Consider the following 25,884-nt stretch of genomic DNA (forward strand, 5'->3'; position numbering starts at 1 on the left):
CCCCATCCCAAACCCCTCTGGCAACCACCAATCTGCTCTCTGTATCTATTATTATTATTATTATTTTTTGGATTCCACATATGAGATCATATGGTATTTGTCTTCCTTTATTTGCTTTATTTCACTTAGCATAATGCCTTGAAGGCCCATCCATGTTATTGCAAACGGCAAGATTTACTTATTTTTTATGGCTGAATAACATTCCATATTTTCTTTATTCATTCATCGATGGACCCTTAGGTTGTTTCATGAGCATTTCTCAATAAGGAGAAGTTATTCAAGCAGCGAGTAGGGTTAGCTCCATTTCCCACTTCTCCTGTGAAGCTTTCCTAGTACTCCAGCTGCAAGTGGTTCTGAATGGCTATAGTTGGTACTGCTCAGCTTGCCCTTAAACTTAGTTTTTTGTTTTTTTTTTGCGAAAAGCTTTATTGTTTCCATTTGGTCCACAGCCTGGGAGATGGCTCCGATGGTTAAAAGAATGCCTAGTGGTTTCAGAGAGAGGCTCAGGCAAAAGCCAGACACCAGGGGAATGCAGAGGGGCCCCTCAAAGTCCTCTGGGCTCTAAAGGCTCCTAGTCATGCTTGAGGGTGAGCTTTTCAAAGAGATACTTGCCCAGCCCAGCCTGGGGGCCGGCCAGCCTGCAGGAGGTGAGTCAGGTGGTCACCCATCTCCTTGATGAGTTTCACCTGCTCACCCAGGAAGTGGATCTGCTCACCCAGGAAGTGATTCTGCAGAAAGCTACAGAGACGAGGCTCTGCGCCGGTAGAACCCAGGGCCTGCAACTCCAAAAGGGCCTGGTTCAGGTTCCTCTCCAAGCCCCCAGCAACTTCCATGGTGTCCTGAGTGTCACCCTACTCCTCTTGGGAAGACTTTAGCACGTCCTGAAAGAGGGCTCAGCCATTGCGCTGGTTTTGCATCTTCAAGAGACGCTGGGTGCCCACACACTTTTCTTCTACCAACTCTGAGAAGAAGTGGCCCATGGCCTCCAAAGCCACATCGCTGTGGAGGAAATAGAAGCCCAGAGAGAGGTAGGTGCTGGAGGCCCGCAGATGCCGGGTGACCAGGTGGAATAATTCTGATGAATTTGGGAGCTCATGGTGGTTCAGCCACAGGAGTTAAGCTCATAAAACGGTGTTCGTTGGCTGGTCTCGGAGGCTGAGGAGGGCTGAGGTGGTTCGGAAGGTGGTGACTGGAAAAGATGTTGGAGGGTGGTCAGAGGCTGGAAGAAAAGGTGTCCCTGGATCTGTTCTATCCAAACACTGTTGAAGCAAGAGACAGATCTGGGGAACTGCTGAGGGCACTGCCTAAACTTAGTATTTTATATTTTAAAAGTTTACATTAATGACTTTCTTTTGCTTCATTGTAGCCAATCCAGTGTCTTTCACATAGTAGGCTCTTAACGCATGCTTGTTTACTTATTACCCAGTGGCTGTGTTGATGCAGAATGGGTTTTGGGGCAGGCTGGGCTTACTTGTAGTCATGTTTTAAGTATAAGTTGATTCTAATTTTGGGGTGAGTTTTTTGAATGGATGAACAGTTAACTTACCACAAATGTGTCCTGGAAATAACCACTTACTAACTCAGTAAGGCAAATGATTGATAACAGCTTGACTTATGATTTAAAAGAAAAGTAAACTGAAGATGATTAAATTAACCATACTTCCTGAGTTCATGATAAATTAGCACAGTGGTCGGCAAACTGCGGCTCGCAAGCCACATGCGGCTCTTTGGCCCCTTGAGTGTGGCTCTTCCACAAAATACCACGTGCAGGCACACACATACATTGCGATTGAAGGAGTACCCTAATTAAGTTAATAACAATGTACCTACCTATATAGTTTAAGTTTAAAAAATTTGGCTCTCAAAAGAAATTTCAATCGTTGTGCTGTTGATATTTGGCTCTGTTGACTAATGAGTTTGCCGACCACTGAATTAGCATCACCATTTCATGTAAGGCTCTTCCTGTTTGTCTGTTTTTGTTCCTTTCTATCTCATATCTATTCTGTTCCCTATAGACAGTTGTTCTAATGCATTTGATATGTATCTTTGTATGTGTTTTAAAAAATGTAATAATAAATAATACATGTACACAACTTATTACTTGCCAGGCTCTGTTCTGAGGCCTTTATATGTAATGATTTAATTATTGTAACAGCCTTATAATTTAGCACTTTTATTACCTCCACTTAATAGATGAAAGAACTGAGGCATAGAGAGGTTAAGTAAATTGCCTAAGGTCACACAGCTACTAAGCAATGAGGTTGGGATGTGAACCCAAGCAGTTGAGATCCTGAATCATGTTTGTACTACCAACCACAGAACCAAAATGTGTACTATGCTTTGTGTGTGCGCATTTTTAAATTTATGTAAATGGTACTGCTATAAATATCATTTTGTTTCTTACTTCTTTCACTCATCACTTTGCCTTTAAGAAGACCCATGTTGCTTTGTCCACTTAAGTTCCATTCTTCCAATGGCTGCACCCAGAGTATACATCTTTCACATATTGCCTCTCTCCTGTCCCAGTGATGATACCCCACTTTCCCACCTCTACAAATAATGCTGCCATGAACATTCTCCCTCAGGACACATGGGGTGATCTTCCTGTGTGTACTAAATTTGTGCCTGCTATGAAACAGGAAGTTGGCGGATTTAGATCCCTTTTCTGAAAAAGTTAACCTATGCCATTGCAGTCATGTCTCAGGCACTGTTCTAGGTGTCGGATCACCTCAAGGTGGAATATAGATATTTCTGTATGTGAAATTAGAATCCCTTTCTTTACTAAATAATCACTTTGTAAATGTTTATTCATGCCTGGAGGGGTGACACAAGGATGGTCAAGACCTCCCTGGTCCCAACAGAGTGAAGAGTAAGGATATGGACTTGGATTTGAAGTGACATCGGTGCAGAGACCACCCCCATTAGCTGTACCTGTACACATTTGTGTGCAAGTTTCTTAAATCCTCCAAGGCCAATTTTCTCATGTTTAAAATAGGGATAATAGTAGGTTGTTGTAGGGGTTGAATTCTTCATGTTTAGAATGGGAATAATGGTTGTTTGCTGCGAGGATTCAATAAGATAATGTATGTGGAGGGACTAGCAGAGCATGGCCTGAAACAAGTGCTCCTAATATGGGACAACTCCTGCCCTTGAGAAGCTCCCCACCTAGCGGAGGAGACAGATGCGGACCCAAATATTCACAATGTGCTATATTAGGACCTTGGCAGCAACATGTACCAAGTGTGATGGGGGCACAGAGGAGAGCACATGGAAGAAAATATTCACAGAAACCATGCCTACCTTGTTCTAAACACTGTCTATGTTGAATTTCTTTTATCCTGGCCTTCTAAGGTGGATATTACTATTTCTATTTAATAGAAGTAGAACCTAAGGCTCAATGACAACGTGCCATTCAAAGTCACTCAGCCAATTGTGCAGAAAAGATTTGAAAACCTGTCTGGCTCACTCTAAAGCAGTGGCTCCCAACGTGGGGCACACACTCCACAGGGGAGCAATTTGATTTTTAAGGGGGGCAATTCAAGAATGAAATTTTTGCATTTCTTATGGCTCTAGGGGCCTCACATACGGTATATAAATATATATTGTGACATATTTATGCATTTCTGTTCTCTATTATATGTTTTGAAACTATTTGCTATTTTTCATATTACTTCATACTATTATTATTTCTTAACAGTTTCTTAGTGATTTCTTCCTCAGTACTGTAACTATCCTTTTGTTCTTTTATTTTTCTCTTTCATGGATGCCATGTTCTTTGGAAGCTTGTTTAGACCAAGTTAATGGCCTTTTAGGCTTCCTCCATGTGAATAGGAGTTCACTTTTTGAATAATAAGAATTATATGTCACAGGGGGCAGGGCATCAGGATTTTAGAGATGCGTAGGTGGGGCATGGCCAAAAATAAAACACACACACACACAAAAAAAACACAGGTTGGGAACCACTGCTCTAAAGCCTGTGTTGCTTCAACTACACTGAAGAGGAACAGGCATTTGACCTGGATCATTAAGGATGCATTTTCTATGTGGACAGGGTAGGCAAACATTTTTTTTTTTGTACTTGACTATAGGATCTTTCCAAAGAACCATATTTTTTATTTATTCATTGACAGCACACATGCTTACTCAGAATTTACTCTGGCGGGAAACTAGAAATGCAAAGACTAAGAGATAAGGTCTTTGTCATCCAGGGGTTTATAATTCCATCAGACAGATGAGCTACATATACATATACCATTTATAACCAGATGATACAAGGTTGCATATGTTATATTCCCAGAAAATGATGTAGGTACCCAGTGAGTCCAGAGGAGGGAAAGATCACCAAGGGCTCCCTGTCAGAGGCAACACTGAGGGGTGGATGGGACTGCAGTTGTGCATTGGAACAGAGGGCACTGGGTTGGGCACTCAGCTTAGGCCCAGCCATGTCATATCTAATGCCAGAATTGCATTAGAAAGAGGGGCACATAAGCATAAATTCTTGACAAGTCAGATTTTACCATTAAACTCCCTTAAATAGGCAACAAAGTATAGGCTCTTGTATTGATTCTGGAGAGCACGGGCTCAGCACACTTTTCCCCTGAAGAATTAACACAAATTGCTACTGTTTGGACTACATGGCCTCTTCCAGCCCTCAATTTTCTATAGTTGGCTTGTGTTTGGGATGGTGTTAAAAATAACATTGCTTAAATGCTGAAACCGGTTTGGCTCAGTGGATAGAGCGTCGGCCTGCGGACTGAAAGGTCCCAGGTTCAATTCTGGTCAAGGGCATGTACCTTGGTTGCAGGCACATCCCCAGTAGGGGGTGTGCAAGAGGCAGCTGATCGATGTTTCTCTCTCATCGGTGTTTCTAACTCTCTATTCCTCTCTCTTCCTCTCTGTAAAAAATCAATAAAATATATTTAAAAAAATAACATTGCTTAAATCACTGGGTCAAAGTACAATCTATACATTTCCCATGCGCCATACAGTGGAATAGGGGACTGACTAGGGCAATGGGAAGATCACATAATGCTGAATTCTTATAAGTTTAACTTATTTGAGATGTGAGATTAGTGTAAAAGTGGAAAGGTAGGAATTAATGTGGGTATGTTTGGGTTTGTTGTCAGAAGAGGATTTTGGGGAAAACAGAGATAAATTTGGAAAGGGACAGATGGTGGAAGACCATGGTATGTCGGATAAGGAATTTGGGTTCAATCCTCTAGGATGAGATTTGTTTAGCCAAGGGATTGCCATTTTGAGAGAAAAATTTCAAGAATACTAAACATGGTGATTATCTGTAGGCTGGACTGGTTGGGGACCCAAGACTAGTACCTCGGAGTCCAGTTGGAGGTGGTAGCAAGTCTGGTGAAAGGCAATGAAGGCCTAGAAATGGTGATATCAAAGAATAGGATCCAGCACAAGGGCGATGCTGTGGAGAAAAAGGAGGGTGTGTGAGCCTGAGTGTCACTAGGAACAGCCACATCTACATCATAAGCACCAACTCCAACATAAATACATACTTGCCTTTCTCGCTCTCTAAAGTTCATGCAGTTGGCATCTTGAGGTTGAAGAGGATCCCTGTGTAAAAGACCAAATGAGAAATAAATGTAGAACTTGGAGGCAAAACCTTGTTTGTTTTTTTTTTTGCCAGAAGCCCTGGACTGGAAGACATGGCTTTGGACCATTGTCAAACAGGTTTCCTACCTAGATCTTGGGACAGCCCATGGCAGGGAGAGTCTAAGTCAGAGACAGCCCTGGCCACAGCTGTGGGGCTCCTGGTAGTGTGGACAGAGGAACTACACAAGCAAGAACTCAGCCAGGTAATAAATGTGGACTCCTTCCTCCATCCATGAGATTTATGGATACTTACTGTTTGGAGAGGAATGAGCAAAGGGTAGGACAGGGGAAAAGTGTTACCTACCTATTGGAAGGGTGCAATAATGTGCAGATGTGCAAGAAGAAGGAAATGGACGTCCCTAACATTGCTGGACATGATTAAAGATGAGAATAGAATCAGGGGTGGAATCTGGGACCTAGACTACCCCATAGGAACTATTTAATCAACTGGTTTTGCCCATTTGAAGGCAAAAGCTAAAGAGCACACCAGCGATCTCAAGAAGAAGCATAAAGGATCAGTGATTGGTTTAGAAGAGGCCTCACGAAGAGTGCTGATTAACCGCTGATCTGATCCCCCATGGGGACGCCACAATCTCTTCACACATTCTTGGTTGACCACAGCTTGGAGGCTTAAATCTGGTGGGTTAAGAGAGCAAAATCTTTAGAATCATAAGGGAAAGCATTTTCTTTTTCCTGTTCTTTATTTTTTCTTTTGCTGAAGCAGGAACTCCCACCATATGGAAGAAAGGAAAACTTGGGAAGAAAGCCTCTGTCCTTTTTGCTGTCCCCTTCTCTGGCTGCGAAGAGAGACTTGGTGGGTGGAAGTCTAGTCCCTGGGGTTCTCTCTTTTCCAGGAGCTTGTACCTCTGGACCATAAAATCAATAAGGCAGCTCAGCCTTTTGGAGGGAGGCCGGGTGTTCTGGTTGGAAATTGGTCCTAGTTGGTGAAGGCAAGTTCTCCAAGGCAGCCTTATGGTAAATACAGATGATCATTTCAACTCTGCTGATTTGGGTCTATCTCCTCAATGGTTTAGAACCCACAATGGAATCATCATCCCCTTAAATCCTAACATCCACATCAAAGTAAAAAATCCCAATTTTGAGGTTCTTTGGAATTTCCTTTTCTTCTCTCCTTTCTTTTTCAGAAACATTTACCAAACTAAATGACCACTGCGAGCTTTTGGCACTTAAGTTAAATGATTTGTATTTTCTTTTAAATAGCCATGGTTGGCCCTGATAGAATGCATAAGGGCCGCAGGCAGCCCAAATGGATACACATACCCACAAATATAATACACTTGAATATAATGAATCACTCAAATTCCAGGGTCTGTGCCCATCATGTGCACACATGCTAGCACATACATGCACTTATACCACATGCAAATACACACACACACACATCATGAACACCCCACCCCAAATCACAACATGAAATCACACCATACATACCTTCACACTACATACCGACAATACACAAATACCTCATGGATGCACTCCACATAACACCCTCACATGCATATACACAGCACACTAACACTCCCCATGAACACACACACTATGTACACACACATGCCACATGTACATTACATACATACAGGTCAGTCACACAAATCTCGTATGCCATTGCACATGCATGGACACACAGATATACCACTACATGCACATGTAACCCCAGTGTCTACGTAGAACTGTAGAAAGCTCCTCTCTCTCTCTCTGTACACACACACACACACACACACACACACACACACACACACACATATCCTAATATATAAAAAGCCAGGGGCCGTCACGACTAAAACAACTGGATGGATGACCAAACATAGGCTGCATGGGGTGACAAGGCTGGCAGGGGAGTTAGTGAGGTATGATTAAACGACTGAACAGCAGGCTGTGTGGGGCAACCAGGCCGGCAGGGGGGTTAGTGAGGGATGACCAAATGACTGAACAGCAGGCTGTGTGGGGCCACCAGGCCAGCAGGGGGGGGGCAGTAAGGGGCAACCAGGCTGGTGGGGGGCAGTTAGGGGCGACCAGGCCAGTGAGGGGGGCAGTTGGGGGTGACCAGGTCAGCAGGGAGGGCAGTTAGGGGTGATCAGGCTGGCATACAGAGGCAGCTAGAGGTGATCAGGCTGGCAGGGGGGGCAGTTGGTTGATCAGGCAGGCAGGCAGGTGAGCAGTTAGGAACCAGAGGTCTCAGATTGTGTGAGGGACGTCCGACTGCCGGTTTAGGCACGATCTCTGGGATTAGGCTTAAACCGGCAGTCGACATCCCCCGAGGGGTCCTGAATTGGAGAGGGTGCAGGCTGGGCTGAGGGGACCCCCCCACCCTGCTGTGTATGAGGGGTCCCGGATTGGAGAGGGTGCAGGCTGGGCGGAGGAGACCCCCCCACACCCCGCTGTGTATGAATTTTGTGCACCGGGCCTCTAGTATGTGTGTGTGTGTGTATATATATATATATATATATATATATATATATATATATATATATATATTTTTTTTTTTTTTCCTGTCTTAACCCTGGGATCCATGTGTAGGGAGTATACAAACCTCTGGACTCACATGAGAACAACCACCAAGACCCTGGGAAGCTCAGCCTTTGTGCAGGAGCCACTACTACTGTGGACCCTCCCCCTCCCGTAGGAACACACTGCAACAAAGAAGCACCTGCACCTGAGCTGGCAGCTTTCTTTCTTTTTGCCTTTGATTAAGTCTCACAATAAAATGGCACACCAAGGGGCACGCCATTACAGTGTCATTAAAGTGAACATTTCACCAGGAGCTTTGCCTGAACTGATATGCTTCTGATGTTTTTATTTTCATCGAGTCTCCAAGGCCAGCAGATGGAAACATTCACTGTGGCCTGAGCTGGAGGAGGCCAGCTTCGTCTGAGAGGTGAGCTGGTCAGGCCACCCTGAGTCCCGACCTAACTTCCTCCAGAAAGGGAAATGTGTTGAAGTGCTTGATGCACAATCAATAAGCAGGGCTCACAGGATGAAACACATACATGCCATACTCGACAGAATATTAGTATAATTACAAAGAAAGTCAACATTTTAAAGTGCAGGAACACTGCTCAATTCCTTTTTCCTTCATGATATATCTGTTTTTTATAATGGTAGATTTCTATTCTCTCTCTCTCTGTATACACACACACACACACACACACACACACACCTACTTCAGTTTTTTTTTTTTTTCTACTTCAGTTTTTAAAAGAGGAAGGGAGACAGGGAGAGGAAGAGGGAAGGGGAGAGAAAGACATAGATTTGTTGTTCCACTTATTTATGCATTCATTGCTTGATTCTTATATGAGAACTGATTCTTGTATTGAACCTGCAACCTTGGCATATCTGGACGATGCTCTAAACAACTGAGCTACCCGGCCAGGGCTAGGTATTTTTTAAAAGCAAATCTGGTACAAAGAGCTATCTGTTCTAAAGGAAGCCTTTGAATATGTATATTCAGTGAATTTGGAGCTTCCCAGACCCAGTGCATTTGTTAAAACTGGCCCCTGCTCATGGATGAGACACCATGCTTTTATTACTATTATTAGCAAGCAGAGCAACAGCATCTACAAAGCCCAGAACAGAGAAATGATACCTGGGGGAACCACATGGTGCCAAGTAAATGTGAGGTGATTGACTATCTGCATCGCGACCTACACAGGGCTGGAGGCCATTTGTAAAGGGCTGCTTGGTGCCGACAGGGAGGGGGCCAGCAGACAATCCCAAGGCAGTTTCCATTGTCTTTAAAGACACATGGTCTACTGGACAAAGTCTGAGGTCACACGGTTTGTCCTGAGGAAACGCCTGATAAATTTTTCTTTTTGAAAAAGCCCCCTTTCTTTGGCTAGACATAATAAAAGCTTTTCCTTCTAAAGATATGTCCTTCCACATCAACAGCCTAAGATGGAAAATTCTTTGTCATTTGCAAAGCATCATGTCTCTTTGTGACTTATCTGTTGAACTGGATGCTGTGAGTCTCTTTGAGACTCTGATAGTAGATAGAATATTCTGTCTCCTGTGGCACACACATTTGAAGGCACAATTCTGGGGCGTGAGCTGGGGTGGCCAGCACATTCTCTCAGACCGACCAGATAGTCGGAGGGTTTGTGTGTGGGAAACTTTCTGTCCTTTATATATATTCAATGGAAAGGGGACTGGCATCAAGTGATAAGCTGTTCCTACGGTGGATTCTAGAAACTTCTGTCCTTGTGATCTGGTCTGGATTTACGAACAGCTGTCTTCTCAGCTTGTTCAGTATTATTCAGTTCATTCTGAAATCAAAATTAGAGTGAACTGCACAATATTTGAATTCTTGAAAAGCTTTTAAATTGTAGTTAATTTTGTATTAAAAACCCCAAAACTAAGCAGTTGGAATAAAATAGTCCTGATTAAAAAACATATTTGACTTTAAAATTCTAATTCCAAGAGGGGAATAGAGAGCTATTGTTTAACCCTTTGCACTCGCTTGCTTTTTTCTCGATTCCTTTATTCTAATGCTAACCGTGTCGAGTTACACTCGACATCCGAGTGCAAAAGGTTAAAGGGTACAAAGTTTCAGTTTTGCAAGATGGAAGAGGCCTAGAAATGGATGGTGGTGATGACTACATGACAGTATAAGTGTACTCAATGTCACTTGAAATGGTCAATTAAATGTCATGTGTATTTCACCACAATTAAAAAAAAAATTATGATACCTAGGTAAGTGCTGGTGATAGAATAAACTCAGGATTTTTTGTTGTTGTTGTTGCTGTTGGTGGGTGAGTACTGTATTAAAAATCTTGCTCCCTAAATGTCCTGTTTCTTTTATCTTATGGTAACAGGCTGATGAGACCCTCTGAAACTGACTTATTAATGCTGTTCTGTGGATAGAGGACTGCATCTAAGCTTGTGCAATTGCTAATGTGATCTTTTATTTTAACCTGATGTAAATTATGCTCCTCTAACCAAATCTTTAGAGATTTAATTATGCAGGAAAATATTCTTAACCCCTCTTATTTTAAGTCAGCTGGGTTGCTACTCATTTATCTTTTAAAAGAAAACCTTTGGCTTCTTTTGGCTTTCTTTTGCTACTTTGCTCAGCTATATGTCACAATACTCTCCCTCTTCACGCAACACTTTAACCTACACCCTTTACATGTTGACTTTCTAAAGAGAACTTCTTTTGTGTGTGTCAATTGAGAGGCTGGTGGGAATAGGGGAAATAGCGATGGATGTAGAGCCAGGAGATCCAGGTTTGCACTCCAGCTTTGTGAATCACTGGCTTATTTCTTGAAGTCTCAGTTTCCTTATCGCTTAATGGAGGCAATATCTACCCTACCTGTAGGGCTGCTGGGAAATTCAAGTCAGATAATAATAAGAGTTACTATTTACTGAGTGCTTACTATGTGTTAAGCATTGTCCAAAGTTACTTACAGGTTATCAGCCAAATTAGTCAACCCTCCCAATAACATGGCAGAACTATTGTGATGTCCATTTTACAGATGAGGGACTTAAGCTCAGAGAGGTATGGAGACTATCCACTGTCTCAAAGCTGGTCAGTAGTAGAGCTTGAGTTTGAACCCAGGCAGTCTGATTGCTGAGACTGTTCTTAGTCACAGTGCCACCTTTCCTCTACACAGATGTGAAAATGTAACGCAAACTACTTTAACGCATGATGTGAAGTGGAATGGGTGAGCAGAGTTGACTTCTCCTAGATTCACTGTCCATGTAGAATGTCACAAAGGTTGGTTCTGTGTTCATGAGGTCACCTCAGTAAGTCTGCCTTCAGAGTCGAGACCCCGGTTTACCAAGGATGGAAACAACTTGGAACATCTTCATAGCAATGACTGTTCTTACAATGGGAATAATGATCTGTGTAATGATATAATTAATATTTTTGTTGCTATACCGTAAACTCCACGAGACCAGGGACAACAGATAGCCGTGAACTTGCCAATGACTAGTACAATGCCCAGAACATACTTGTAACTTAATAACAATGAGAGCAAACCTTTGTTGAGAGTTCTTCACATGCCTGGTGCCAAGGACTTTACATACATCGACTCATTTAATGCTCACCACAGCCCCATGAGGAGAATACTACGATTACCATTTCCATTTTACAGGTGAAGAAACTGAGGCTCAGGGAACTTAAGTAATGTGTCCAAGGTCATGCCGTGGTAAATGGTGGAGTTGGAATTGCAACCAGGCTGTCTGACTCCAGAGCCCACACCTTGTTTCAGTTCCCGAGATGTTAAAGTAGCTGAAACCAGAATCCTTTCTAATCTGGAATTGGAGCTAGGAATAAAACACTGCTGGAAAACCCCTAGAAATATGTGATCTTGACTTTCTGGGTAGGTGCCGAGTTTTGGGCAATAGGAATAGAGAGACTGCAGGCTAGGAAGCTGCATTTAGTGAACAACCGCGGTTGTGAGACCGAGTGTCTCCTCAGCCTGTTCCTCGGGGAAAATGGTTGAAAAAGATTAGAATATTGGTGTTGGCTGCTGCTTGACAATTTTCACAAACTTCTCTATGAAGGAAATCTGGCCAGTTTGTCAGCAAAGATGAAAGGTAATTGAGTTGTGCCAGGAAGGCTCTGCCTGCTCTCCTTGTGGCCTGCAGCCCAAATTGACTGAGGGTCTGATCATCCGAGGCCTTTCAGGACTGAAACGGCCAATTGCTTCTATACTCCAAAAAGCAGGGAGAAGATGCAGTCCAAGCATCTTTTCAGAACCTCCCATTTCTTTCATTGCTCCTGGAGAGGGCCTATGTGGAACAGGCCAGAGACATCGGTGCCGAGGCTTGGAGAATTGTAATCATAGCTACTATGTGCCAGCTATTGGCAGAAGTGCTTCACAAACCTACTTTATCTCATTTATGCCTCACATGACCTTATCCCCCCCGATTATAGATGATGAGATTGGCGCTCAGAGAGGGTGAACAATCTGCCCTGAGTCACGCTTTGTAAATGGTGGAGCTAGGACTTGAATCCACATTGGACTAATTTCAAAATCTAGGCTTTCTCCTTCTGCTGGAATGGAGGCATCCTTCCTGGAGGAAGGCAGCGGTGGGGTGAGGCCATGTTGCTATACGTCGTTGATGGCTGTGACCCCAGAGCTGTTCCCTGCAGCATCCTTTCTGCAGGGGCTCTGTGGTGAGCGCTGGTCCGTGTCAAATGTTGAGCGGCTCCCACGGCCGCCGCCCGAGGTGCTGAGGTTGCTCGCTGTGCTCCGAGCTGCTGAGGCGCACACACATCACAGTTCTTAGCAAGTGCCAAGCCCTCCTGCTGAGCACAGCACGGCTCTGATGGTGGGATTTGCCAGGAGGGCGGCGTGTTTTCTTCCTCAGGAAAGAAAAATCATTTTTATTGACACCTAGGAGAGAAGCATCCCGTTTTTATTCATAATTAAGGAGTTGATTTTTCATTTCAAGGAACATAGTGCAAGAAAGATTAGACTGGAAAGGTGCCGGCCGGGTTGGGATGAGTGAAACGCATCCCAGGAAATCAGCCTCATTTCCACACTATCGGGTCCTAAAGGGAAATGTAATGATCATCCTTGGGGGACACACACACACACACACACACACACACACACACACACACCTGTTTGCAGCTAACATCCATTATTCACTTCACGATATCTCAAGCTCTGTGCTCAGCAGTTTTCATGGATTAGCTCATTCAGTCCTCATGAACTGGCACTATCGCTACCCATTTCATAGACACAAAAGCGGAAGCACAGAGGGGTTAGGTACTTGCTCAAAGTAACACGGCTGGTAAGTGTTAAGGTCAGAATATATATCCAGGTCATATGGCTCCAGGGCTTCAACACTCAGCCATTATGCTCTAAGCTCTTTATGTCATTCATCCTGGTGACAGAATTCCTCAGCAGGCAATGATTGTGCATTTACTATGGGCAAGTCTTTTTATGCAGTAGTCTATGTAGCCTCACAAAACACTAGCGGATAGCTAGTATTATACTCTCCCATTTCAGAGATGAGGAAACTGAGGTCCCGAGAAGTGAAGGGTGTTGTGTGGATGCCACAGCTGGGATTCAGAGGACACCTTTTGGACTGGCAGTCTGCTTTTAAAGCGCAGCTTCTGCCCTCGCTCCACACATAGACCTGTGCCAGAAAAATATTTGAGAGTATTAGTAAATAACAGAAATGATGCAAGTTTTAATTATACGCATTGATTCCTAGAGGAAGAACTCTGAAGTTTAGTTTGCTGAAGAAATTTGCTGCCTCAGAATATTTACACTTATAACTCCACTTCTCTGGAAACAATAAAATAACCTCTTGACATGGGTAATTAACGGAGCCGTAGAACATCCCCACAAATGGCATCTGCAGGAAAACAAGGTGAAATGAAGAGTTGTCATTGGAGCCAAGCCCATTTGAAACTCATTTCAAAACATTTAACCAAAGGGAGATAAGGGAGGGATGCGTGGCTGTTGCTTGCAGGATCATTTAACTAACAGCAGTGTGCTTCCAAATTAAACCTTCCATTTAGAAATGTGTGTGTGTGTGTGTGTGTGTGTGCGTGTGCACGTATGCACATGTGTGGGCAAGTGCACATGTGTGTGTCTGAGCGATTCTCTGGTTATATGAGCAAGTTGCATTAATTATATGGAAATAGATTTAAAGAAGGCAACCTGTCTTTCCCTGGTAAAGAATACCTTGGGCATATATACCTCCCAAGTTCTCTAGGCCTTGATTCTTACTTTGTAGAGTGGATTTCTGCAAACTTGTGAGTGAGATAGACAAGTAAACAGATAAAGTATGACAGAGTACTTTTAGATGTGTGCCAGAACCTCACTAGCTTGAAGCAGACAACATCAAGTGTTGGTGAGGCTGTGGAGCAAAGGAAATTCTCATACACTGCCGGTAGGCATGTAAATTGGTACAGCCACTTTGGAAAGCTGTTTAGCATTGTCTACTAAAGGCCAAAGAGTACCTAATGACCCAGTATCTCCATCACCAGTCATATACCAACATAAATGCCCATATGGGTTCAACTAAAGACTTGCACAAGAATGCCATAGTAGCATATAGCCCACAAATGGGAGCAAAACAAAAATAATCTGTGATTAATTGGAAAAATATGTAATATTGTACAACAATGAGGAAAAATGAATTTCAGCAACATGGATAAATCTCACAAAAATAGTATTTTGAACCAAAGAAGCCAGGTACAAGAGTATGTATATATGAGTTTACCTATAGAGAGTTCCAAAACAGGCAAAACTAATCTCTTTGTCAGAAGTCAGAATAATAGTGGCCATCAGAGACCTTGGTGGTGGGAGGTGGGGAGGGGCCCTGGAAAAGGAATGAGGTAGCTCCTGGCACTCTGATAGTGTTTTATTTCTTTTTAAAAAAATATATATTTTATTGATTTTTTTTTACAGAGTGGAAGGGAGAGGGATAGAGAGTTAGAAACATCGATGAGAGAGAAACATCCATCCGCTCCCTCCTGCACAACCCCTACTGGGGATGTACCTGCAACCAAGGTACATGCCCTTGACTGGAATCGAACCTGGGACCCTTGAGTCCGCAGTCCGACGGCTCTAGCCACTGAGCCAAACCGGTCAGGGCAGTGTTTTATTTCTTGACCTGGTGCTGACTACATAGGTGTGTTCACTTTATAAGAATTCATTGAGATGTACCTTATGCTTTGCACTCAACTATATGGCATACTTCAATGCATTACAAAAAGAAGCATTCACAGAACATTATATAATTACATTATTATAATTACAAGAAAGGGACATTTAATCCAGAACTGAGATAACCAAGGAAGATTTCCTGTAGGAGGTAGTTCTTAATTTTTGTTCTTTACCTATAACATATATCCTTGATTTTGTATCATAAATACACTGGAATGTGTTTTTTTAAAATATATTTTTATTGATTTCAGAGAGGAAGGGAGAGGGAGAGAGAGATAGAAACATCAATGATGAGAGAGAATCATGGGTCAGCTGCTTCCTTCACGCCCCATACTGGGGATGAAGCCCACAACTTGGGCATGTGCCCTGACCAGGAATCAAACCCATGACCTCTGATTCATAGGTCAATGCTCAACCACTGAACCACACTGGTCAGGCTGGAATGTGTTTTAGTTGGAAATTATGTCCATTGATCTGGCTTTTAATTTTTATGTTGTATCTGAGTACCACAGCCTTAAAATTAGAAATGTTAGGTCAAGAATCTGCTTATCACCCTTCATTCTAAAACTTTTCTCAACTGGTTTCATCGGTTGATTATTCACATGAGCTTTAAGAATAATTTTACCAAGGTATATAAAACAAAATATCCCTCCTTTGGAATTTTGATTGGGAATTATCTAAATTATAGAAATGACATTAATTGGGTAAGAAATACATAACTTGATAATATTTATTTTATCAACCAGGAACAGCGTTGGCATCCCCACTGCTCACCCCATTTAAATTACATTTTCTTCTCTGCAGGGTGTTTTTTGATAAAAGCTACTTCATCCCCTGGGCCAATCTGAGACTGGCCAATTGCTTCTGATCATTGCAAAGACATCATGGCAAGAAATAAATGATTAATTTTTAATTATTATAGCCAGGAGAGATGGAACTATCAAGACAGGGAACATCTCGCATTGAGGAGAAATATCCTTGTGAGAAGATAGCTGGCCTAGGGATGTCAGCCATCAAAAGAATGGTGGGGTGCCCTGTCTTTCTACAGGTTTCCAGGGAGGAATGTACAAGAAAGACAGGAGGGTTTAGAATGGGAGAAGAGGTGAGCCCCCATCACCTGCCTGCCTGTTTATCTATCTCTAGAGTTATTCAATGATTTTTGCCCTAAGAGCTGAAGATAGGAAATGGTGCAAGGAGACTGAGTTTCACTGTGTCTTGGTATCAATGCCTGGTCATCAGGATGCTCCTCAACAACTTAATCCAGGAGGCCAGATGGATTTTTAATGGGTAAATCTACTCTGAGGATCACACCAGAGGCACAAAGAGATGCAATGTAATGTAGGAACTCTTGAGCCCAGTGACCGGTTCCAGTCTCACAAATTATAACCCTCTCTGCGCAAGGAGCCCTGTATAATGGACAAAGTTATTCCTTAGCCATTATATCATTTCACAGCCCTCTGCCTCTAGTACCGTAATTCTTGGCCAATAATCCCTTGAGGTAGAGAGAGAGGATCAGGGCAGAGCTAATTTCATCATTTTGCAACCAGGGAAACAAACTCAGAGAGGTTGAACCATGTGTCCAGGTTCCATGGACAGGAAATGGCAGAGCATAGGTTAGAACCCTGGTCTGTCTGAGTCTGAAGTGCATGCGTGCCTCTGTATTGTCGGGCACATCTGTTCAAGTCTCTCGATTCAAGACTCCAGGTCATGTTCTGCTCTGGAGAACAACATAACTTGAAAGTGATCATTCTTGTTTGTATTAGCACCAAAGGCAGCCTTAAAAACCATTTGATATATAGTCATTTCAGTGCATAGTCTGAAATTAAAACTGTAAAGCAATTTCCTCTCCTGGTTCTAGGGGCAGCTTCTTGCTGTGACTAATATTAGTGGGCTTTCAACATTATCACTGAAGTAGGGAACCTTGCAAATCAAACTGTGAGTCACTGGAAATGAGCAAGAGACTAAATAATGCCGCAATGTGTCACAGTTGTCAGGGGGCTCAGGAAGTCTAGACTCCCCAAATGGGTTGTTTTTTCCCATAGACTGAGCTCATCGTCCCCAAGTGGCACATCTTATGTCTGGAACCAGGAAGTCTCTACCCTGGGGAGAGGAACCAATGGGCTTGCTCTGTGTCATTCCTTCTTATCTTGTCCTCAAGAGCAGGGATCAGGAAACTATTGCTCTCATGCCAAATATGGCCCATCCCGTTTTTATTTTATTTTTTAATTTATCTTTATTGTTGAAAGTATTACAGATAATCCCTTTTGGCAAACCCCCCATTTAAAAATATGTTTGTTTTTTTTAAAAATTCATTTCAGAGAAAGGAAGGGAGAGAGAGAGAGAGAGAGATAGAAACATCCATGATGAGAGAGAATCACCTATTGGCTGCCTCCTGCACGCCCTCTCCTGGGGATCAAACCTATAACCCAGGCATGTGCCCTGACTAGGAATCAAACTGTGACCTCCTGGTTTATGGGTCTATGGTCAAACAGTTAGCAACACCAGCCGGGCTGGCCCACCCCATTTTTATAGGTTTTACTGAAACACTTATCATTTCACAGCCCTCTGCCTCCAGTACCGTAATTCTGTTGCCTATGGCTGCTTTCTTGCTACAACGGCAGAATTCTGGTTGCCAACTTGGCTGGTAAAGCTGAAAATATCGATGATCTGGCCCTTTACAGCGTAAGTTTGCCAACCTCTGCTCAAGACTCTGGTGAATGCAGTCATTAAAACGCCCGCTTTAAAGAAGGATTGGTCAAATGTGTAGCAACTTGGAGAGGAATGGGAACACAAACAAATGATCATAAAAGGCTTGCAGCACAGAGCACACCAGGCAGATTAAAATCTTGGTACAGACTTGGGTTTTGACTTCTCCAGGTTTATTTCTTTCCTTGTGGGCAATTTGTGTTGTTGTTGTTCTTGGCAGGGCTCTCTCTAAGGATCTGTCTGGGCGGCAAGCTGCTCAATGTGATTCCTCTCAGTATGTTTGGGAACAATCTATTCTGCACTCTGAAAAGGGTTATTAGTAGTTTACCTTAATTACCAGAGTCATCTGCCAAAAACGAAAATGAATATTTGCTGGTTTCAGCGGTTGCCCATATGGAAGTTTCCGGAGTCATTAAAATACCCCCCTCCCCCTTTTCTTTCCTTACACAGCTGAAGTGAGTGACAGAATGAGATTGGGGTTTTGTAATTGATTTACAAAGCTGGTCTTAGCAGGGGCTGCACACCCTGCAAACGGGAAGCTGGCCCCCAGAGGTGGACAGCCTCCGCTATAGGCGGCCATATGGGGTTCTTGAAATAGGCGGCAACCATTGCGTGTTTATTTTTTCTGCTTTGTAGGAATGTGCTCATCATCCAAAAAGCCTCTGGCTGAGTGTGGCCGCACATTTATTGCATACAGAGAGAACTGATAGCTAAATGCAGGAAGGAGAATAATGGTCTAAAGGCCCATCCAGGGCAGTCGGAATTTAAATTCGCGCTCTGGCACGAATGCCCCCCTCGTCTAGACCCTGGCAGGAGGATTAGCTCTCTTTACTCGAAGGGTAATTTAGCTGTCAGCGTTTCCCTCTCACACTTCACCGTTCCTTTTCTATTCGACTTTTTACTTTCTTGCTCTGAGTAAATCATCTGATTTTTTAAAAAAACCACACAACTCATCTTTGTAGGGCTTAACTGTTTTGCTTTGTTTATTTCTCATGGATACTTAGTTGCTTCGATTTCTGTTTTTTCCCAATCTCAATGAACCCATTTAAGACAAATGTGGAGACTCTAATGAGAAATCAGAACCAAAGGCAAGGCAACCCCCCCGCCCCACGAATCTTGTATTGCTCATTACAGAACACAAAGCCGAGGAGATGGAGTAGCAAAAGCATAGAGTCTATGAAACACATTCGGATGCAAGTGCCAAATGACCAGGACACAGCGGGAGAAGCCCGGAACCCTGTCTTCAAAAGCTTTGTCGAAGGCAGAAAGTTAGGAAAGAAAAAGGCAAACCTCAGACCTATGGCTGAGTGATGCTACTAAATGAGCTGACAGCAGAAGCCATTTAAAACAGCAGAACAGGAGCCAGCGCTGGAACACGATGGGGAGAACAACCTGCGCGGCGGCAGTCGGGGAACGAGGGAGGAGATGCAGAGGCAGCCGAAGAACCACATTCTGCAAACACTAGCGATTTATAAAATACCCACAGTGCCTAACAAATACAAACAGACAGAGGAGTGAACGGCTGAACGTCCTGCCAGGGGAAAAACCCTCCCAGACCCAGGCCACGAGAGCCTGCAAGTTCTGCAAATCAAGGAATTGCAGGGGGAATAGCAACGAGGGGGCAGGGAGGTCATTGAGAAAGAAACACGGGGAATTTGTAGAGCCTCCTGAGTATATGGAGGCTTAGCAGAATGCTCTCTTCAGACCAGCTCTAATTTATTATTGCAGGAAACAGTCCCCGGGTCTGCCCCTTGGTAAACCTTTTTGTATGGCCGGGCTCAGGCACTGTGGCACTACTCTGGGGAACGACAGTTGAGGATGTCAAGTGTTACCCCTGCTCCCAATGCTCCAAGGTGTTTCTTCATCTCTGCGTTCCCTGTTCTTCCAGCGCCGTGCCCAGCATACATTTGATGTTTGAAAAATCTGTGTTGAACGAACGACCAAATGCGTTAGGAGGAAGCGACAGTCAGTAAGCACAGTGGTTAAGAGCACCAGACAGGGGTGGGTACAAATTCTGGTTGTATCAGTTACTAGCTGTGTGACCTTAAACATGTTAATTAGGTTCCCTGACCTTTGGTTTTCCTATCAATGTAATGATGCCAATCTCATCATGTTGGGAAGATTAAATGTGAGAGTGTTTACAGCATGCCTGATACAGTGTCTGGGGCATAACAAGCATTCAATAAATGATAGACATTGTTAGATAATAAGGCATTGCACCTCCCAGGGCATTTGCAATTTAACACAGCAACTTAAAGGGAACTAGGTCTGCTGTTAGCGCTGAAGAAAATGTGATAATAGGAAATGGTGATGTGTTTGAAAGAGCGTTGGGTGTGGAGCTCCAGTTGGGTCAGGGAAGGTAGTTTGGGACCAAGATAGTAGCTCTTAAGGTGAATGCGGGGGCCTACTGTGTAGCATTGGGATGAGTCTGAGCTTAAACAAGTCATACAGAATCCAGGAGCATGGCTCTGTGCTAGTCCCTAAGCTAACTGAGCCTTAGTTTCTTCACTTAACAATGAGGGAGTTAGAGTCCTGGCTAGGTAGCTCAGTTAGTTTGAGTGTTGTCCCGGTATGCCAAGGTTGTGGGTTTGATCCCCCACCAGGGTGCATACAAGAATCAAGCAATGAATGCATAAAAAAGGGGAACAACAAATTGATGTTTCTCTCTCTGTAAAATCAATAAAAAAAACCCGAGAGATTAATAGGTTGTATCTAGTATTTCATGGTTCTAGGATAGCCTTAAAATGAGACAGCTTTTGCCCTAACCGGTTTGGCTCAGTGGATAGGGCGTCGGCATGTGGACTGAGAGGTCCCAGGTTTGATTCCGGTCAAGGGCATGTACCTTGGTTACAGGCACATCCCCAGTAGGAAGTGTGTAGGAGGCAGCTGATCGATGTTTCTGTCTCATCGATGTTTCTAACTCTCTATCCCTCTCTCTTCCTCTCTGTAAAAAAAATCAATAAAATATATTTGCAAAAAATGAGACAGCTTTTAAAGGGTATGCTAATAAGTCCACAGATCAATGATAGGACTAGAATTGGAATTCTGTCCTCACCCTGAACTAGCACTGGAGGCAAAGGGCCTTTCATCCCTCATGCGTCCTTCATGTAATTAGCTTTAGAGTGTTTGAGGGACGGTGAGGAATAAGCCAGGAATCCTTTTCTTGTACCCAAGTTGCTACCTCCTAAGACATGCATTAATATTAGATTGATGGGAAAACTATTGCCTCTGTCTCATGGTTCTCAGGCCCAGACAATCCCTAGAATTCAATCTTGGGAAAGACAATGCCCCGCACTTTGCATGCTATCACACACAGGAAGTAGTAATCATTAAAAAATAATCATCTTGAATTTTTGATGGCGCTCTGCTTGTTTGCAATTTTATTATTCATAGATGTTAACTTTGCAATTACAAAACATGGTTGTTGGTATTTGGGAGTGGATTCTGACATCAAATTTGGTTTGCCAATAAGAAGGGATGAACTTGTCAAGAAAAATAAAGGACGATGACAAGGGCTAAAATCCCATTTGGTTTCTATAGCTAATAATATTGTTCAGAGCACACCATATTTGAACACCATAATACGACTTTTACATTACAAGCACGTTCCAGTCAATTCAAAAATTAAGTAAATAGAGCAGAGGCATGCAGTTCTACTAATCCACCAATGTCATACATGTAATGATTTTAGCAGCTCAAGGAGAACAGGTATTGTTGTAAAACTTCACATCCGAATGTGTTATTGCCTCTAAGCATGATTATTTGTCATTTATCTGACACCAGAAGTGTGAGCTGTACATTATAGGAGTCAAAGGTTTTGCATAAAACAAAACAAAGCCTCTCCATTCAGACTTACACTTGGGAAGCGTGCAAGTGACTCATGAGGATGTGTCACAAAACCAATGAGCGGCAAGGGGCTCATATCCCTGGAGTTGGCCTTGGCAGGATACATTTTTCATAAAGGGAAACCAGGAATGAGTATGTACACACTATTAAACTTTCCTAAGCTGAAGTAAGTTTTAGAAAAATCTGGAATCTTCTCTGGCCACCAATCATTCATGGTACAAAATGGTCTCTGACATTATACATTCCTGTACCGTTTCTTCCAGCATCCAATAAAGCGTTGAAAGAATAATACAGCGGCACACATTTTAATCGGATTTATCTGTAGCAGAATTAGGCTTTTAAGCATATTTCCTCGTAAGTGAGGAAAGGCTTTGAGATAAATCTTACATTCAGCACTGTAGGTTTAAAAAATATTACTTATTTAATATGTAATGAAGCTGGTTCCGGGAGTCAAACAGAAATGAGACTTGTTCAGGAAAAGTTCATGCTGCCTACATTCTCTCTCCTCTGGGGACTAGAATCTTTAGAGCAATTGTCAGTTGGGTCTGATCACTATTAGTGACAGCAGTAAAAACAATATTCCCAATTTCTGGTACTTCTCTGTTATTTGGAGTGGTTTTTTTAACATGGAACTCGCAAAGATCACTAATGATTATTTGAAAATGGCTGAATCTACACTAAGGAAAAAACGATATAGTCTACATAACAGTACAATTACACTGATAAACATAGCACCATAGTCTAGACCTATGGTATTTCCTAGCAATCCTTCTATAGTAATGAATTAATACAATACCTGAGGGCAACATCCTGGTTCTGTTTGGATCCTTTTCTTCTGTTGGCACCTTGGTGCCCCACTGGGGTGGTGTTGCGCATGTCCTAGTGGGTCTATGAAGCAGACTTATCAGTCTTTCAGATTGTACATTTTTTTCAGGTTTTTTATTGAGGTAAAATATACATAACATGATTACCTGTTTTAAGTGTTACAGTTCAGTGGCATTAAGCACATTCACATTGTTGTGCAACCATCACCACCAGCCATCTCCCGAAATTGTTCATCTTCACAAATTAAAACTCTGTATCCACTAAACAATAACCTCACTGTTCTACTTAATTTGGACTACTCCACATACTTCATATAAGTGGAATTATATATGTCTAGTTTATTTCACTTGATATAATGTCCTCAAGGTTCATCCATTTTGTAGCCAAGTAATATTCCATTGTATGTATATATCATGTTTTATTTATCCATTCATCCATTTGGACATTTGACTTGTTTCTGTGTTTTTTTGTTTTGTTTTGTTGTTGCTGTGGGTTTGTTTTAAATAGACTGTAAGCTTTTATTTATTTTATTTTTAAATCTTTATTGTTCAAAGTATTACATATGTCCCCATTCCCCCCCCCCCCATTGACTTCTTCCTGTAAATTTTTAATAATTAGATTTAAAGCATGGGGTTTTCATCAACTGCTTTCCAGAACACTAGTTATATTCCTGTTCCTATTAGTTACTGCATTAGTATATGTAATAGTGGAGCTTCAGTAAATTCCCATTTTGCAGTTAAGCCTGCCTTTTGTGGCTGTCTGAGGCTAGGAGAGAACAGCTTCTCCTACTGGCCCGTCCATTGTGCTGAAGTCTTTGGCCCTATGTATGTGTGTGTTTAAATAGTTCCAGAAAAGCAGCCTGGTAGCAGAAAGTACACCCATCATAAAGGTTATGAGCCTACAGCTGTTACTCACTGCGGAAAAACTCGTTTCTTTTTAATTTTTTTAATGTATATATTTTTTATTGATTTCAGAGAGGAAGAAAGAGGGAGAGAGAGATAGAAACATCCATGATGAGAGAGAATCATGGATCGGCTGCCTCCTGCAAGTCCCCCACAGGGGATCGAGTCCACAACCCGGGCATGTGCCCTTGACCGGAATCGAACCTGGACCTTTCAGTTCACAGGCCGCCGCTCTATCCACTGAACCAAACGGGCTAGGGCTCAAGTTTCTTTAGTTTCCTCCTCTTTAAAGTGGGATGACTACTATTTCATCAGCTTTAATAAGTTTAAGTGAGATAGTGAGTATTAGGGTGTCCTGTTTAGAACTAGGTATTTAGCAGACATTCAATAATTGGTCTCATTTTTTGTCCTTTTACATTTGGCCTGCATATAGACACTGAAAAATAAAAGAAGGTTCTCCTCCTCCCCATCCCCCCGCTATGGCGCAGAAAAAAAAAAATCTATATTTGCCAGGTAGATTCCAGCTTCACTTAGAATGAAGGCATATAGGGAGAAAGCTTGTGATAAAATGATAAATAAAGAATAATTGTGTGACATGTCAATTATATCTGAACAGAACTAGGGAAAAAGGAAATAATTATGTGTGAAAAATGGAGGCTTATGTTACTAAAGAAAAATGAGGGCTGCAATATGTACTTGCGGCTAAATTGTATATTTTTGCAGTGATCTGGTTACTTGCACAGACCACTCTGAGAATCACTTGCAAAGGGCAGTGATATCAGAAACCTCATTTCCCCCTGGCTCCCCGGGAAAGGCCTGGCTCATTTTCAAATGTACACATTCGAATATCTGAGCTCCGAATGTTAGTTGTTGTGAACTGTGATTTCCCAGCATCTGGTCTTTGATCTTGGAAGCACGGCCCACATTTTCTTTTTTTTTTTTTTTTTTTTTTGCTTTTGCTTCTTGAGCCCTTTTTGTGGTTGAACTAATAAATAGAAAACACACACACACACACACACACACACACACACACACACACACACACAAACCCAGCCAAAGAGAGGGACAGATAAAGTAATAAAGAAAATAGTGGCCCTAACTGGTTTGGCTCAGGTGAATAGAGCATCAGCCTGCAGACTGAAAGGTCCCGGGTTCTAATCCAGTTAAGGGCAAGTGCCGGGGGTTGCAGGCTCAATCCCCAGTAAGGGGCGTGCAGGAGGCGGGCGTGCAGGAGGCAGCCGATCAATGATTCTCTCTCATCATTGATGTTTCTAGCTCTCTCCCACTCCCTTCCTCTCCGAAATCAATAAAAATAATATTAAAAAAAGAGAAAACAGTGCCCATTCAGTTACATGCAAGATTATCTTAAGCTCCTGATGGCAAGGAGAATTTTTGCCGCCCTCTGGTTTTTCTTTTTAAATGAAAAATGTAAGAGTATTTGGCATGGGGATAAAGGCAGAGTTTGAAACCCGTGTCATTGGTCGAAGCTTCCACAGCCACCTCAGCAGAATGCAAGCGACGCATGGGCTGCTCTCCTCCAAACAGCACAATAGTCAAGAATACTTCCAAGTTGGTGTGAATAAATTCTACATGCATTTGTACCTCTTGAATTCTACACACATGACACCTAGGAGATAGACTGCAGACTTTGTGTCTAAAATCAAAGCAGCTGCTAGAACACGACAAAAAACCCCCCCAAAACTCCTGGCATTTATTTCTCAGTGATCTTGACACACAGGACTATGAGTGAACATGAAAATATTGACCCAGCTGTGGACAACCACTGTCAGCAGCTGAGAAATAACCTGGCAGAAGATGTTTCATTAGCAACTTGGGAGAGTGACATAGTCGAATTCTCAATTGCATTTTGGATAATAAAATCTGACACATGTATCTTCAGGTACCGCCCCCCCCCCAGTGTGGAAATAAACATCTGTATAGCCCCCACCTGCATCCCACTCCCAACTTCCCCAGTCTGAGATGATGCTGGGTGAGCTGCTGGCAGCCTGGGTAAGCCAAAAATTCCAGAGCCATAGGGTCTGACTGGGTCTGATCTTGGCCCTGCCACCTACTAGCTTTGGCAAAGTTATTTTACCTGTTTTAGTGCCTCATTTTTGATTTCTAAAATGGGCTTAAAAACAACAACAACCCACCAACTAGCTCATGGTGTGTGTGTTTTTAAAAGATATCTTTGATTTTAGAGAGGAAGGGAGAAGGAAAGAGAGATAGAAACATCAGTGATGAGAGAGTCATTGATTGGCTGCCTCCTGCACACCCCCCAATGGGGATCAAGCCTGAAACCTGGGCATGTGCCCTGATCAAGAATCAAACCATGA

The sequence above is a fragment of the Cnephaeus nilssonii genome (assembly GCF_951640355.1).
Source record: "Cnephaeus nilssonii genome assembly, chromosome: 6".
NCBI lineage: Eukaryota > Metazoa > Chordata > Mammalia > Chiroptera > Vespertilionidae > Cnephaeus > Cnephaeus nilssonii.